The sequence below is a fragment of the Haliotis rubra genome, unplaced genomic scaffold (genome assembly GCF_003918875.1).
Source record: "Haliotis rubra isolate DU_JTF1 unplaced genomic scaffold, ASM391887v1 Scf2476, whole genome shotgun sequence".
Taxonomy (NCBI): domain Eukaryota; kingdom Metazoa; phylum Mollusca; class Gastropoda; order Lepetellida; family Haliotidae; genus Haliotis; species Haliotis rubra.
Window position 1 is genome coordinate 17,319 of NW_025766532.1, and position 18,215 is coordinate 35,533.

General features: G+C 42.5%; 1 long non-coding RNA gene across 1 annotated transcript; it reads left to right on the forward strand.

Moving 5' to 3' along the window:
- Positions 1–13: 13 nt before the first annotated feature.
- On the forward strand, positions 14–17,251 carry LOC124279174. The gene is made up of 3 exons (XR_006899308.1): positions 14–25; positions 9,613–9,615; positions 17,155–17,251. It is a non-coding gene; the product is annotated as an uncharacterized LOC124279174 (long non-coding RNA).
- The last annotated feature ends 964 nt before the right edge of the window (positions 17,252–18,215 follow it).

Sequence of the window (18,215 nt, forward strand, 5' to 3'; positions counted from 1 at the left end):
TTTGAAGTTGCCAAGGTCAGAAAACGTGTAATTTCTAGAAAATTCACTTCACTTACTGAAAAGTCATGACTGTGTGTTTCTTGAAGACTTCACACTTCCCACAACAACTTCCAAAAAAATTGAAAGTTTGACAATTGGTAGTCTAGATCACATACTTTGTGACAAGTGTAAATTGACACAGCTCCCATTGCCAAATATTTGTTGTATTTAGGTCATGATTTGCATACATATATGATGCCTCGCCTGTATCAACACAACTGAGTTGCTACACCACAGTTTCACTCCCTGTGAGAAGTATGGGTTTTGCACATTGATCAGAGGAATAACCAAATATGTTGTTATTTTCAACAGCATACCATAAATAGCACAGTTACATTCTTCAGGAATCACACATCGATCATGCTTTGAATGTGGTGTATGTTTGCCCATATGTTAATCCATGAACCTAAACTTTGACTACATGAGCTGTTGCAACAAAACAGATCTTGCAAAATGTAGAGGTATTTAAACTTACATAGCTGTAGAAAAGATGGTACAAACCTACTCATTCTTTTCTTCAGAGAATTCATCAGCATGTCTCATCAACAGCACGAGCAACTTGGACAGTTTGAAGGAAGTAGTCGGGTGACCACCATGGTTTACATGAAGTAGACTGTATAACTGTACATCTGCTCCTCTGTTTCAACTTGTTGACGCTAATGTCACCCTCTCTCGAACACCAACCTGGTTAGATGAAAGTGTTGTAACCGGGATTTGGGTGTTAGTAAACCCTATAATCAGTTACCTATTAAGATGGCCGTTCCGCATTGTCAGGGGTGATGTAAGCTCAAGTTACACACTCGCTTGGTCCATGGGGATGTTAAGTCTAGGAGTGAGAGGTCAGACGAAGATAAAATCCTCAATAACCACATTTCATTCATGTGCTGGCACTCTGCCATACCAGGAATAAGTCAATACCAAGTTTTATACTCACATAGGTTTACTCGATCCCTCTGTTCATTACACGGTACGTGGTCTGGACAGGATAGGGCAATCTCTTCACCAGATATGGAACTGATCGATCGCCATGCGAACGTTCTTCTGACTTTGTAACCCGCACCACTTTCTAGTGCTGACGGTATCTTTTTAAGGTGTTGGAGCCTGTTCCACCCTTGTCACATGACCAGATACAATTCCTCCTATTCGTTTAAAGTTATATCATTCCATGGTCTCATGTTGTACCTCGTGATCGGAAATACTCCTCGATCGATATCCGTTTAATTACTACTTTAAGAGGCTTATCTGTTACTAACACTTATCCTGTTCTTTATCCGTTTGTTTATTACCATGCAGTCATAACATTGATTCTATGACGAAATAACCGTAAGTCTCACATAATAAACTCACACGCAAAAGAAACGCAAGTCTAGTATAAAGTATACATGTACTTATTTTTTTAACAGTATAGAATACAAATACCAACAGCGTCAGATATACAGAGCTTTGAGCAAGAACAGTTCATAGGCAACAAAACAGATGACGTCATTACGTTTTGTGACAGCAAAAGCGTTGCGCAGATTCTAGTCAATCGCCATGACGTCATTGAATGCCTGGTGTGGCCACCATTAGCATTGATCACTGCAACACATCTCCTGTACATGGAGTGGATCAGACGATGCGTAAAGGCCAAGTGGATCCTCCTGCGCACATCCAGAACAGATGTACGAAGTTCATCAGCAGTTGTAGGCACTGGTCGCACTTAATTCAGGCGCCTTTGAACCTCATCCAACAAGTGCTCGATGGCCACGGTAGGACACGGATGTTGTGTTGTTGAAGAAAGTCCATGGTAACTCTTGCAACATGTGGACGAGCGTTATCCTGCTGGAAAAGGTGGTTACGATGTTGGGCGAAAAATGGAACAACGTGGGGTCTGATGACTTGGTCTATGTAACGTTGAGCTGTGACCCCATGTCCCCAACCTTGACCCACATTCTGAAAGGACAATGGTCCAAGTCTCGCATTAAGTCCGATTCCGGCCCAAATCATGACACTAGGTCCACCCCATGCATCCCTCTCCAAAACATTTCTGTCAGCAAAACGATCTCCTTCGCGTCGCCAAACTCTGACCCTTCCATCTGCATGTGACACACAAAACCGACTCTCATCAGAGAATATGACACGTCTCCATTCACCTTGACGCCAGTTTTGATGACCCTGTGCCGACTGAAGTCATGCTTGTCGATGCCGTGGTTGGAGGACAGGACGACGTGCTGGTCGGCGACATCGTAGGTTGTTGGAACGCAGACGTCGGATGACAGTGTCGCGGCTGATGCGTCGATTATGCGTTCCTATGGTGTCTCGAGCAGTCTGGCTTGCTGTCAGGAAAGGATCTCGCTGGTGTTGACGTGGAATGTGTCGATCTTGTCGAGTGGGTGGTGACCCTAGGTCAGCCGCTTTGAGGAAGGTCATCTGTAGTCTGCGTTGTGTTGTATCGATGCTGAAGACGGTACATCGTGGTTATGTTGACATTAAAGTGGCTGGCAACATCTTGGACAGACTCTCCAGCTTCCAACAGTCCGATAGCCTGGTTCTACTCAAGTTGATTTAAACGTGGCATTGTTGAACAAAGTGTGACTAGCCAAATATTTTGGCTCAGTTTTATACCCACTGAAGATGGTGACAACTCGTGCATGTTTAATTGCACGAGGAAAGTGTGCATGATGCCCACATCGCCATTGAAGCGGTGCGTTTTGGCGATTCGTTTTTTTTTCTGTTCCCACACTGGCTTTGCAAAACGCAACAGAAAATGTTAACAACACCATCAACCATCATTATTTATCAACGTTGTTATGATATTAAGGGTCTCAGTTAAATTCTTCCTTTGAGTAAGAAACTTGCGTTTCTTTTGCGAGTGAGTATATATATGTGATAAGTTTCTTGTATAACGGATGCAATTTTCACCTTATATCATCCTCCGTCTATGGACAAGAGCTGCCCACAACTCGGAATAAGTAAACATGAGACCATGGAAGCGATGTATAGAAATACAACAAAATCTACACCAGAAGCAATACAGTTGCGTGTAACTCATATGGGATGTGTTGATCAATTTGAAAGGTCTTGTGCAAAACGCGAAATTGGCAAACGTGCCCAAGGTACACCAACTTACGTTAGAAAAAGAGGAAGAAAATGGCTCCTTTTTTACTTCGTAATACCACAAAGCATGTACACAACACAACAAAATCCTAGTCCGTCATAAAAGTAATAAAGATGAGTAAATGTCACTTCGTATGACCACATATGGTCTGATCCTTCACAAAAAGTTCACGTGTCATCGGTCCCCAAACGAAGACACTGTCACTGTCTTGGGCAGGAAAAGTCACAGCATGAGCTGAACTCCACCACGAAATATCAGTGACGTAACACAGTCTGGCAAGATCCCACAGCACGATCTTGTGATGGAGTATCATGGTAAGTTGAAAAAAGTCCGCACACTAGTTGACTGGCATGGGCAAACATGTTGTTTGTCTAAAGATCAGCAGTCTCATTATGGTGTCATAGATGGCGGAACAACTTCATCTGTGACGTTATAGGCGTTCATAGGAACCATACGGTCTTCTGGCGTATGCGGGTGCGTTGGCTGTGCCCTGTGTATTGTGGTCGTCACCAACTACAGTGGGAAGTCAGATGATTGATGGTGGTGGGAGTCCGACGACAGTGGAGAATTGCTTAACTTCTGTCCCAACAGAAGTGGGCCAGCTATGGAACTGCAACACTTGAGAAAAAGTGTTAAGCCACAACCAACATATTTGTGACATTTAGCAAATGTAAACAGTAGATTTGTTATGGAGACATATGGTAATCTGGATTACAACGACCTCATTTGGATACCATGCTCTATGTATGTATCAAAATACTATAAGCTTAGTAAGAAGAAGTACGATACTGATGTACAAATTCGAATTGTAGGACGACTCATTATCCAATTGATACTTGTCATATTCATAATACGGAAATGACATAAAGAGATACAAGATCGAAGTCATAGAATGCATGGACGTGATCTATAATCGTTGATATGACAATGAACAATGAAGGTACAACATTCAGTAAATGCTTTGTGGTGTAAAAGACGAGAACGAACAACATATACAATATGTATGTGAGAGATTGAGGGAGAACATTGAAATACCGATGAAACTTAAATCCTAGCAAGTAATATTAAGCAGAAACAACTGGAGAATAATATAATGCATAGTCTGTAACTACCGACTACCCACAATATGTGAAATATGCAGTCCGAATACAAGTAGTATCTCTATGGCAATGTATATCTGTTACAATATTGTTGCAAGAGTGAGTATTAATATATGACTGAATATGCCTCTTGTGACTTGGTAGTTAGAACAGAGATAACACATGGTGGCATTTCATATGAAAACAGAGCTTAATATAACTTTTGAACATGGAGCATTTATCGGATACCATCACCTATGAAATTCTAAACCATTGTATTATCTCAATGTGCTCAATGTGCCGTACTGACAAGTGTTAGTTGCGTGTTGCACTTGATCACAGTATGAAATATAACGTATAAAAATATTAACTAGGACAAAGAAAATGTCGCATTTGTCTACACCATACCAGATGGCAAAGACTCAGAGGTTAAGGTAACTTTAATATGATGGACAGGATGCTGTCTGCGATAGGGATTATGTCAGATGTAACGAGAAAGCTGATCCAAAATGTTGGAGGACTATAAATTACTTTGTCTAGTAGGAAGAAAAGCTTTTAACCCACTATTGTTAGAACGTTTTGACAACCAGTATGTAGTATCAAAAGCTTGGTTAGAAAAGATGACTGAAGGACCAACCTTCTGATATGGTGACAGTTCAGAATTGAGAGCAGACTCTGTAAGAAGCTGTGTTATCACTGCTACGGTTAGACTGAATGAAACAGACAAACAAGTCAGAATGGGGGTGATAACTGGAACATCACCTTCATGTCTTCATGGGAGGTGGAGACAGCAAGCAGTTCATAACTTGAAAATTCAAGACAATTGCCCTGGTATTGAAACTCTGCCAGAATTTCAAGGAAGAAGCAACCGATCTGTACTTCGGTACAGATAGCTTAACTTCGAAGGAATTCAAAGGAAAAAACTAAAAATAACTCTGGAAAATCTGATGTGTTCACCTTTAACGTTCAAGCTAGCAGGGAAAGTGGCATTCCAGCTGGTAGTAGCTCTTACAATAACATAAACAATCAGCACAGCACTGGAGGATGGCAAGCTGTTTGGGAGAGCATGTCATATACGTGTAATACATTCAAAGAAATGACTCCCCAGAAAAGGATGGACTTCGTGAAGGAACATAAGATTTGTTTTAATTGCTTTTCAACACACCGTGTGTCTTACAGCTGTAACAAACCAAGTAGGTGCCAAGTTGATGGTTGCAATCGCAAGCACTCCAGATTGATGCACTATATAGCTTACAGACATTGTTAAACTCACATGGAAAGACGTTTACATTGCCACAAGAGAGTGGGACTCGCTCAATGCATAATTCTGTCTGTGGTGGTGTTAATGGGACCGGTGTGTCCAGAATAGCCTGCCTGTTGTCTCAGTTTCAATGAGGTTAAATGGTGGGGATGGATTCATTGAAATGCTTTTCTTGACAATGGGAGCGGCAAATACATTCTGTTCACAAGAATTTATTGAGCTGTTCAGTGTGAAAGGAACAAAAACGTCTATTTCACTATCAGCTACATTGATGAATGAAAACTGAATCTGAAACCAGTTTAGTGACTTTAGATGTGACAGGTCTTGATGGCAGACATTCAGTGAAACAACCCCATGTGTTTATAATTCCCAAAATACCTGTTCCGACCGATACTTTAGCCAGCCAAACGGATGTTGATAAGTGGATTCATTTACGAGGTGTAACTCTGCCGATTGTGGATCATGCAAGGATAACCCTTTTGATTGGACAAGACAATCCGTCAGCACTTGTACCAATTGACGTCCGGGAAGGTAAAGACAATGAGCCATATGCTACCAGAAGAGTTTTTGACTGGGCACTGAATGGGCCATTAGAATATGGTAACCAAGGAGGATAGTACCAAACTTTGTTCAAGCAAAACACAACTTGGAGTCCTCGGTTGAGAGATTTTGGAAGTAGGAATCTTGTGAACATCTTTTGGATAGTAAATCGCAAATTTCTGTTAGTGACAAGCGTGTTATAGATATTTGGCAGGAATCTCTGGAGGCTGAAGATGGACATTATAAAAGGCGATTAGTCAGAAGTCAGACTTGAATATCTAGGCAGGCAATTATCCAAGAATAAGAGCCTACATGAGAGATACAGAGATGGAATACAAGAGCTTCTCGCCAAGGGTTATGCTGAAGAGGTTCCACATGATGAAACCAACCCCAATGAGCGCCCTGATTACTCGTAGTATATCCCTGAGCATGCTATGATCAGTAAGAAGAAACCGGACAAGTTGAGAATAGTTTTTGACTGTGATCCTAAGTATGGAAGAACAATCCTTAATGTGGAGGTTCTTCACGGACAATTTCGTTAGGAAAAGATAGCTAAAATGGGTGACGTTGAGGCAAATTTTCACCAAGGTGGAGTTGCCGAAGAGTATCACAATGCTCTGCAGTTTTTATGGTGGCCTGATGGAGATACATCATGAAAACCTGAGATCTACCGAACGACAATTCATCTATTTGCGGGTGCTAATGGAGTCCACTTTGTGCAAGTTTTGCTCTGAGACGTACTGCTGACTTAGAGCTGACTTTAACCCAGAAACAATAAGGACAATCTTGGAAAACCTGTATTTTCTATTCTGTGTCCTCTGTATTCGAAGCAATTTATCTTGTGAAGGAGTCATGTGAGCTTCTCCAGGGAGGAGGTTTCAAACTTAGCAAGTGGATCAGCAATTCTGCAAACTCCCCGTGTATATAGACTCACTGTTGTACATATTACCCGGGACACTTCATTGCCCAAAAGTGCTTTTGAGCAGTTTAACCGAACTGGAAACAAGCGTTATATAAATATATATTTATATTTATAATTCTTGATCTAGATTCCATCCCTGCAAAGAAAAGAGCAAAAGAGGTCAACGATATTGATCGTGGAAGTATTGTTTTTCCACAGGAGAGAGCAATGGGCGTTAGCTTGAACACTGAATCTGGCAAATCTGGATTCTTGATCAAGCCAAAGAGCAAACCAAATACACGAAGAGGGATATTAAGTGTCATCAGCTCAATCTATGATCCTTTTGGATTTATAAGCCCAGTTATTCTGATAATCTTTCAGCATGAATGCAAACTGAAGAAAGGATGGGATGATCCACTGGAAGTATTCAATGAGGAAAACTATATTGAATTGATTCAGAAACTTTCAAGGATTGATAAGCTGACAATTACATACTGTTTTTCTACCTGGTGATTGAAATATGAACTACTTAATTTCTCTGACGCTTCCATGGAGGGATACTGATCAATATCATACCTAAGAATAGTCAATTCTGATGGCAGAATACACTGTGCTATATTGGGAGGAAAGGCGAGACTAGCTGTTATTCATGAAGGATTCGCGGCTGGTGACTGGCGTTATGTTGAATCAAAACTTAACCCTGCAGATGATTCATCCCGAGGACTTAATGTAAATGAGATAATATCACAGGAAAGATGGATGAAAGGCCAGACTTCCTCTGGCTGGATGAATCTGCATGGCCGACTATTCCAAAAGCATTTGAGTTGCCAAAAAGAGATTTGAAAATAAAGAGACACAAAGTGAAATTTGTTCAAGGTGATGTCAAACAAGGTTGTACTAACATGTTATTGGGACGGTACTCGTCATGACACAAGTTAAAGAGAGATGTAGCCTGGATCTTGCTATTGGAACAGTGTCTATTGGTAAGGTCTAGAAATAACAAATCTGATCGACGAGTTTCACAGAATCCACTAACAGTTGAAGGAATCAGAACTACTGAGGTCGAGGTAGTGGAGTTTCTCCTAATGATCTTATGCGAGGTCACCATGTGAAGAAAACAAGATTCATCTACAAGCTCGAACCTGTGATGAACTCTAACGAAATCATGTGTGCTGGATGCCATCTCAAGTATGCCGAAATACCAGAATAGGCCAAGCGTCAGCCTGGTTTGACATCACTATCATGACCTTCTTGGGCATTCCGGAAAGAACATATCTCACACGAGACAAAGTTTCTGGGCTGTCAGTGCATTAAATGAGATTCTTAGAAACTCTGAACATTGCAAGCGTGGCCAGGGTCTGAAGAATATCCAAGGAATGGCTGAACTTCCATCTAATAGGGTTTCTTCGGGGCACCCCAATTCACCTATGTTGGCGTGGACTGCTTCGAGCCATTTGAAGTACAAAAGGAAGGGTATGGATGTCTCTTTGATGCTGAAACACAGCGATATTTATGTTTAGAACCTGGACTCAGTGGACTCAACATCTTTCATAATGGTTTGAGTGAGTGAGTGAGTTAATATTTAACGCCACATCGGCAATATTTCAGCCATATCGTGACGAGTGAGTGAGTGGCAACGGTTTGAGTGAGTGAGTGAGTTAAGATTTAAAGTCACATTGGCAATATTTCAGCCATATCGTGACTAAAACTAGTTCTAAATTTATAATACATACATATAATATATAAAACCCCGTCAACGAAGGACAGTAAAATAACTAGAGTATCACAGATGGAGTCTAAAACTAGCATGAACATGTAAAGCTATTTTATTGGCAAAGACAATACAATATAAAAACTGGCTATAGATCGCCAACAACTGAAGGCAGATCACCATACTAAGGCCCATGGGGACTTACATTACTTTTGCTCCCAGATTGTATCACCTATTTCAGCACGGCTCCCTTGGGGGCTGCATCAATCGCCATACACGCGCATGCCGCGCGTCGTTGGATAGATGTGTCCTGTGGCTACACGGAGAATGTTTCCGTTTGTTTTTACGCAACTTTATAGCCGAGCAATTAAGGTTTCTGTGATTTTAAGCTGTGCGTTTTTCTTCCACGTAGGCCCCGGTGGAAGAAACTTGTTCCACCCAGCCTCCGGTGGAAGTCGCCTGCGCCATGGCATTTTTCAAGCCTTCTACTTTGTCATATCTATGCATGTTATACGTTCTTGGAAACCTTGGGAAACGCTCTCTCCAAATATGCAAACATGAATATTGTGCTGCCCCTGGTAACCAGTCCAGATTGAAACTCCGACGTGATGTTTTGTGTAATTTTACTGAAGTTCAATTCTTCTGTGATATAGCAATTTTCGCCAACATCGCGCAGTCGTGATATAACGGCTACTATTCTTACACATCACCTCAGAATATACATTTCTATAGCGCCTTTGAAAGCCTATTAAGGCGTGTTTTAGACAATGTATAATACGCACATGTTGCACATTCAGTGGTGGAGCTATATGAGTATTAATGTGCGAACTGCAAAATATAAGGGACGTGATATAGATTGGCGGAATATAGATGAATTTGTACACCGGCTATACCGGCGGTGTTAATATTTACATCTATAGTGCATTTGCAAGATCATTCATGTGGGATTCTGGGAATATGTAATATGTTGTTGTGCGACATTAGATAGTTGAGCAATACACGAATGAACATGCTTGACATAACTAAAAAGTACAAGCGTTTGGAATCTAACCATAACGGCAATACCTGTAGTGTTATTATTTATAATTTTAGTGTATCAGAAAGCCCTTGAAAATGCGGTTCTGCCAAGGTATAATGTGCATTCGAGTCACACCTGATAGTCGGTCTCTGCGCGCCGTTATATTTTGCTGAAACCGGATCAAATCTATGATCTGGCGTGTATGCTCCGTCGGCCCGTCGGCGTTATGACAGCTATACTTTATCACAAAAGCCGCCTCTATTGTCACTTAATATATCACGCTATATATCACACTCTATATATCACATCTACGTATCATCATTGTTTTTATAACGTCTGTTTGACCTGTCCTCGTGGATTCGTTGTATATACATGCACATCTCTAGCTTCCTGTAAATCTAATTATCACTTCATTAGCTGTCCATCACTCTGCTGTGTTTACTGTTTAGTCTGAGGCGTGGCAGGTAATTTCCGGAGATGTACCACTAATCAGCAAATTTAATTTCGTCACCGTGAAGATATCCTCCGTTTGATAAGCAGCTTTGTGATTTTATAATCTTGTTGCCCGACTGATTTCAGCCATGTGCATAGAATGCTTGGTTTTCATTGGGATGGGCAATTCACACCTTTTGGCGTGCCCTTGCCCCTCCAAATGGACGTCATGCATAGAATGGAGATGGGCAATTCACAATTTCCTCCTCTCCCTTAAAAACATCCGACTTGGTCACATGACAGTGACCTTCATCTAAACCATTCCATTGGCTATCTGGCGGGGACGTGGTAATATACGTGAATGCTCACAATATCATCATCACAGACCGAGTGTCTTAGTGGACGAATACCAGTCGGCGTTGACGATCCCTATTGGCAAGTGAACTTTACTTTTATTACCTTTTGCTTGTTTTTAATAAGTCATCTACGCTGCTCAATAGGCCTTTCCAGTGCGCTTCTAACGATGTATAACATGCACATTTACGCCACTGCGCAAAGGTACTTTAGATGTCCGTATATAATGGTCATTTCCGTCTCCAATGTGCTATCGGCGGAAGATGTTTTCCGTATAAATTCATTATGCAATGTTGGATTCTTAATATCTATAACGCATTTGAAAGGCCTTTCCAGTGCGCTTCTAACGATGTATAACATGCACATTTACGCCGCTGCGCACAGGTACCAGTGTTGTTCGTGTATAATGGTGATTTCCCGGTCCCATTTGCTATCGGCCGAAGATGTTTTTTGTGCATAAATTCATTATGCATAATACGATTCTTAATAACTATAACGCATTTGAAAGGCCTTTCCAGTGCACTTCTAACGATGTATAACATGCACATGTGGAGTATTTTGCAACGGTGCTCCACACATCTGAAATTGCCGCCGTCTGTGGTGTTCGTGTCACCTGCGCCATCAGCAGATGTAGTTTTCGGCTATAATTTATATGTCCATGGTCCGATTTTCACTATGTCTAATGCAGTCGAAAACCCTCGAAAGTACGCTCCTAACGACGTATAACATGTGCGATGTTCTGCTGAGACGTTACGCACGTCGGTTTATACCGCCGCTTCTTGTGTGGTCGGCCTTTCAAATGCGCCCTTGTTCAGTCTTTGCCTTATCGCGTCTTTGTTTGCTTCTAACTCCGTTATACCTATCTGCAACAAACCTGTATTGGTATCATTAGAAAGCTCTATTGACGTCGGTGACGGTGCTGAACACAGATTGGATCTATCCTGAAAATTAAAATATGTATTGTACAATTTGTTTGTAAAAATCGTCATGTTTTGCTATACTTTCGCAGGAAATCCTATATAACTTTTCTGTCCAAAGTCAGAAATCAAATTGGCTTATATTGCCAGAAAGCCCATTCAATGGCGGAGGTGCATGCAAAAGGGCGTTTTTCTAACCCCTCAAATAAAGTATTTATTAACTTTTTAAAATGCATAGTACTCTCAGGCGAAAGTCTAACTATCCAACGTATTTACGGGGTATTCTTTATATGGGGACAAGAGCCAGGCTGGCCACTGGCTCAGAAATTTGCCTATGTTCCCGGGCAAGACGATGCGACGGGCACGGCGATGTGAAAATTGCGACGCTGCCGTCCACGTCTGCCCACGGAGGTCGGAAAGATGGGGGACCCGAGGTAGTGCATAGCGGGATAATTCCGACCTCCACCATGATCAAGCTTTTCGTTGCCTTGGTGTTTAGCCTGTGTAACGGCGCGCGACGTTGCTCATGCTATTCGTCATTGGTTCTCCCGAAGATGCTCGATCCGGCCACGGTATAGCAGAACTGAAACACATTGAGTCCCGGCAGGGGCTCAGAGGCGACTTGGCAGTAAGCAAGCGGATTTCTCCTGGAAGCAGGACGAAATGATGGTGTTGCATGGGAGTGAAGGGGCGACCCTTAGAGTAGAGGCGATGGTGGCGAAGCGTTGGCTGGCGCAGGCCAACCAGTTCGAGTCCGGGCAGGGGCTCAGAGGCGACTTGGCAGTAAGCAAGCGCAAACGGTGGTGGATTTCTCCTGGAAGCAGGACGAAATGATGGTGTTGCATGGGAGTGAAGGGTCGCCCCATAGAGGAGAGGCGATGGTGGCGAAGCGTTGGCTGGCGCAGGCCAACCAGTTCGAGTCCCGGCAGGGGCTCAGAGGCGACTTGGCAGTTAACAAGCGCAAACGGTGGTGGTTTCTCCTGGAAGCAGGACGGTGTTGCATTGGAGTGAAGGGGCGACCCTTGGAGGAGGAGCGAGGGTGTGAAAACGGTAGCTGGCGCACCCAAACCAGTTTGAGTCTTGGCAGTGGCTCAGAGGCGACTTGGCGGTAACCCTGCATGATTTGCCGTGTCAAATCTTTGCAATTCCCTAAGGTGTGGCATATTGGAAAGGAGAGGTATATTGCTGTAGTGTCTACAGCTATGTATGCGAGTCACCCAATTGATGGGTAGACGCAATGGCATTACACGCCAGACGGACATTGACGTTTTCTGTCGTATGTTATGCATGTTGATGTAAATTGTAGTATGTATTGTTAATCACGTGTACCAGCTCCACTGCCATTGTCATTAGTACCTGAAGAATTCACAGAGATCTGATCTACCACGACGACCTTCCTACGTAGACTGAACTGCGCCATCACAGCAATCGGACTTTGAAATCAAAGTTGTATCCTTCCAGGTTTAATGTTTCGTATTATATATTTGTGCTGACATGTTTGAATTATCTGTCCATTATGCAATTGTTAGGGTATTGAATTCGTGAGCTATGGTTATCCATGTGGGTATATATGACTGTGATGCACAAATGCTTCGTCATGTTCATGTTCGTCTTACAAATGGGGAATGCAAAAATAAAAGTACAAGTTAACACCGTCTCGCTCTAAACTAACACTAACCACAAACCGATGTAACATAAAACTTGCGTGAAAAGGCAATCAGTCCCTCTCTCTCTAATCTAAAACGCTAACCTAAAAACCGAAAAAAACATAAATTAAAACTAAAAGCCTACGGCCTTCTCTTTAAGCTGAATCACTAACCCAAACCGCAATGACATAAACTTAAAACAAAGAAGGTTAAAACGTAAACCAAAACCGAAAAAAACCATAAATTAAAACTAAAAGCCTACGGCCTTCTCTTTAAGCTGAATCACTAACCCAAACCGCAATAACATAAACTTAAAACAAAGAAGGTTAAAACGTAAAATAACAATAACAACACGAAACAAAGAACTAATAATACCGGTAAATTATAGGGGGGAAAAACATCGATGTGGGCAATAATAAGTCCTTCTCTCCCGAAACCGAAAAAAAACATAAATTAAAACTAAAAGCCTACGGCCTTCTCTTTAAGCTGAATCCCTAACCCAAAAACTTAAAACCGCAATGACATAAACTAAAACTAAAAACAATAACAACAAAGAACTAATAATACCAGTAAATTAAACGGGGAAAAAACATCGAGGTAAAGTCGGGCATGTGTAACTGAAATATAATCCTTGGCTCAAGTGATTTTCTACACTTGGCTCAAGTTCTATGAATTGAGTCGGTAGGCCGGCCGAGGCATTGATAGTATTGTTTCCAGGTGAGGGGAACATGCTTTCAATGTCTACGAACTAGCCCGGATATTTGTCTTCAATTCCACCTGGTGTGATGGCGAACTGAATTTTTTGCTATGTTTGCACTTGGTTTGATGTTGTCTGGAAGGATGAATAAAACGTTTTCATTGCTGCGCTTAGCCGTGGTATTGTCTTCAATTCCACCTGGTATTATGGCGAACTGAATTTTTGCTATGTTTGCACTTGGTTTGATGTTGTCTGGTTTTTCATTGCTGCGCTTAGCCGTGGTATTGTCTTTAATTCCACCTGGTGTCATGGCGAACTGAATTTTTGCTATGTTTGCACTTGGTTTGATGTTGTCTGGAAGGATGAATAAAACGATTTCTTTGCTACGTTTAGCCTTGGTATTGTCTTTATTTCCATGTGAAGAGAAAACGGAGACACGTTTTTTGTGATATTTAATTCTTATTGTTTGTTACTAAAGGTCACCTTCACACAATTACATTCCTAAAGTAGCTTCATAGTGAGTTCTTACTCACCTCATTGTCTTCAAATGAGCCTTGATTGGCGTCACGTTTGCAGAGGCACTTGTTGTGGTGGGGCACACAGGCTCTGCTCTGATGTTTTGATTGTAATGCCTAATCCGAGAGTTTCTGAGTGAGACATGGAAGCCAACCAAGTGGCGGGAATTACGACTGAAAGCGCCAATCGTTGATCGGTTGTTTAATCGCATAAGTGTATGGGATGAGTGAGTCGTGTCAGGTTTAAGCTACCAACCGGCCTTAATCCATGAATGATTGATTGACTCTGTGACGTCAATGCAGAGCTTAATACAAACACTTTTCAATCTATATATACCTAGCAGTCAGATACAAGCATCACGGCACATGTGCTAACATTGTTTGACACATCTCATTGTTGAAGACTCCATTCAAGCCATGGCCTACACACTTTTTAAAGGTCCTGTTTCAAAGCCCGTCCACTTTGCCATCCTGGGACATAGCTTCGTGCGGCGACTTGATCAAGTCTGTCCCCCTCCACGTGGCACCATCACTTCCGTGCGTGGGATAGGAGGGGCGACTGTCGCTCGGATGAAAGCAGTGGTGGATGCCCTTGATGCAGGTTTCCAGGGCATTGTTTTCTTTCAAGTGGGAGAGAACGACGTGTCGGCGTCAACTGATCCTCAGAACCTGGTTGAGGATTTGCTGGATCTTCTGGACTACCTTCGGTGGAAACGGCCGGGCTCCAGAGCAGTGATAGGAAGTCTGTTCCCGAGGGTAAAACCAAGGAACATGACGGTCTCTGCCTACAAGCGGAAGGTGGAGGAGACGAATCGGCGCTTGAAGAGGATGTTGCGACGCCGTCTGGATGCCACCTTTTGGGACCACAGCCAGCACATGAGGATGGGACCTGCACTGTTAGGCAAGGATGGCGTCCACTTGACGTCAAAAGCCAATGCCCAGTTCTGGCTTTCCATTCGTAAGTGTATGTGTAGGTACGTTTAAACGCACATGCCCTGTCCGGTAGATCATCATTTTATCGTAATTCCAAAACTCTATAATTGTCGTTTCGGCCCATTGTGTTTATATACAGCAGTGGCAAAAGGGGATCCGCGTGTGAGACAATCAGTGCAAACGGGATGCACAGATCAGTCAGATCTGAGCGCACGGGGCTTAGCTTCGGGGGGCTTTAAGGGTGGGAAAACGTGACGACAACCGCACGTGTCGCACATGACGTGAAAGCTAAGACACGGGGCTTTCGATCCATAGTAACAACAAAACCCTGTGGTCGATGTACGAAACATAACAAGCATCTGCAGCGTGAAATACTGCCGTAAATCGGGTCAAATCGGGCTTAAAAGCGCCCCGGCTTCGAACCCGTTAAAGACAGGTCACTTCTGATGATACCACCAGTTGGCCCTGGGAACCAGTTTCACGTCGATGTGCAACATGTCAATGGGTTGTGTATATTCGTCGTCCACGCGACGTATAAAAGATGATCGCAGAGCAAGGCTCTTTTCTTGGTAAAAAGACATGTCTATATCAGATGGCCAAATGGACGTGGACGTCCAACCAGGTGCCCCACGTCGACCCCGTGACGATCCCAGGTGCCTTGTCCACGTGGCAACATTTTCATATATGATATGCGTGCATATGTTTTTTCTCCGGGTGCGAGACGATTAGTGCAAGCGGGATGCAGAGATCAAACTCCTTTTGATATGAAATCTGAGCTGTTTTGGCTCCCGTCACACGCACGGGGCTTAGCTTCGGGGGGCTTTAAGGGTGGGAAAACGTGACGACACCCGCACGTGTCGCACATGATGTGAAAGCTAAGACACGGGGCTTTCCATCCATAGTAACAACAAAACCCTGTGGTCGATGTACGAAACATAACAAGCATCTGCAGCGTGAAATACTGCCGTAAATCGGGTCAAATCGGTCTTAATAGCGCCCCATCTTCGAACCCGCTAAAGACAGGTCACTTCTGATGATACCACCAGTTGGCCCTGGGAACCAGCTTCACGTCGGTGTGCAACATGTCAATGGATTGTGTATAGTCGTCGTCCACGCGACGTTTAAACAACAACACCCACCGTTTCTGGCCCGTGATATAGGGCTGTCTGAACCATTAAAAAAGTCATTACACCATTGGGGTAAAAATTCAGGGGCCTTACGTGGTTTTTTAACGGGTTATTCTGTCACAGTGACGTCACAGTGGCATTGCTACGTTCATTGTCATTTGTGTCAGTATCTTCTAATTTGTTTGTTTTTGACTCACGAAAGTCAATAACGTTTGCTGCATGACGTACAAAATTCTTACGAAAACAGCAATAATAACAACAAATGTTTGCACACAACACCTGTGGAAGATTACATGGTTAAGGGTGCGCCAGCAGTGAAGTTTCTACCAATACTGCACACAACACCTGAAAAGATTGGATTCCAAGTATATATGTTACAGTGAATATGTGTAATCAGTCATTTCGCGTAATGACTAAATGGATCAACTTTATTACTTTTTTTATGTATGATTTAGGTTTTTTTATTTGACTGTAGGACTTTGTTTTACATTGAACTTTTCTGGTCTTGACAGTATTTCAGTCATTTCACGTAATTCCTCACCATGAGTTTTAGTCACTTCGTGTAATAACTGAAATTTTCAGTCATCACACGTATTGCCTAGTGCTCACAGGCAGTTCACGAAAAGACTGATTACACAGATTGACTGTAATTTAAATATGGTCATATTTGGTTCAGAGTTTTGCACGCTATCTGGTGAGGACGCTATTTATAAACCTGGGGATTTCCAAGTATCGGTAACTTCACCATGTCAAAACAGACGATGTCACATTATAGTATCATGAGAATTAAGGAGTAATTTATAGAGAATACTACACGAGGTCTCATTACATACGCATTATACGAAAAGAGAGTCCTTCCTATGGTATCTGACCGAGTGAAAGGGAAGGGCAGGTCACGAGTTTCGTTCAATTCGTATGTAATGAGACCGAGTGTGGTATTATATTTATTACCTACGTCTTACATGCATTGAATAGACAAAATAGCGTATTTTTTGTTATTTTTATGGTTTCAAACCGAAACCGGTTTCATAAAGAGGTTGCGGAAGAGTTTTGTACTGTACTACACTATTTGCATGACGTCACACTGTAACGACGTCTCTAGCTTAGTAACCGACGTCACGGTGCCTGTCAGTTGTCATCGCCTCGTACAGACTCCTACAGTAAACTACTCCGTAGCACCCCGTTTCTTGGTTTGCAGTTGCATCTCTCGACTAACATCACTGGTGGAAACATTGCGTTTATGTTTTTCGACAGATTTAATGTCTCAGTTCGACTCACAATTAAACAGCGACACGGCAACGTTCGCAATGTTTACATTCCCACAATGCATATAATTGAGAGCTCATCGGTTATCCAATCAAATCGTTAGAATCTCAGGTCAAGTCGTTACGAAACAGGTCAACGCGATACGTCACTCGTGTGACGTACGAGATTGGTATGCAACTACCCATACGTTGACCACGTGGGTAATAAAGAAATGTATCGACCCAGAACACAAATGTGTTGCATGCAGAAAACGCAGGTAGAAAATATCTTGCGTGACATGTAGATGTATTTGCGTGAAACACGCAAGCTTTTCCGCTAACACGAACACTGAGTACTTGTTATTGTTAACATCTAAAAAAAGCCTTCCGAATCAATATGTATGTGTATGCATGTGTGATTTCCATGTCCTTCTAGTCCTTTCTGCTGCAGGTCACAGATCCCCGAAAATACAGGAGAACACGTGCATTTCCATGGTACGTCAATATTCAAAGTACGTGTACATGGTAAAAGGAAAAGGGTCCAATGACTTTCATCACTGTTGTTAAATAATGCCTGATTCATGTCTGCACTTGTCTGTTTTTCTTCAATAAAGATGTTAACCTGTACTCTGGCCTGCAAAATAGAGCGGATGACAAACAGACATACACAGAACTGAAGAATTATGAAAATACAGGATTCCATC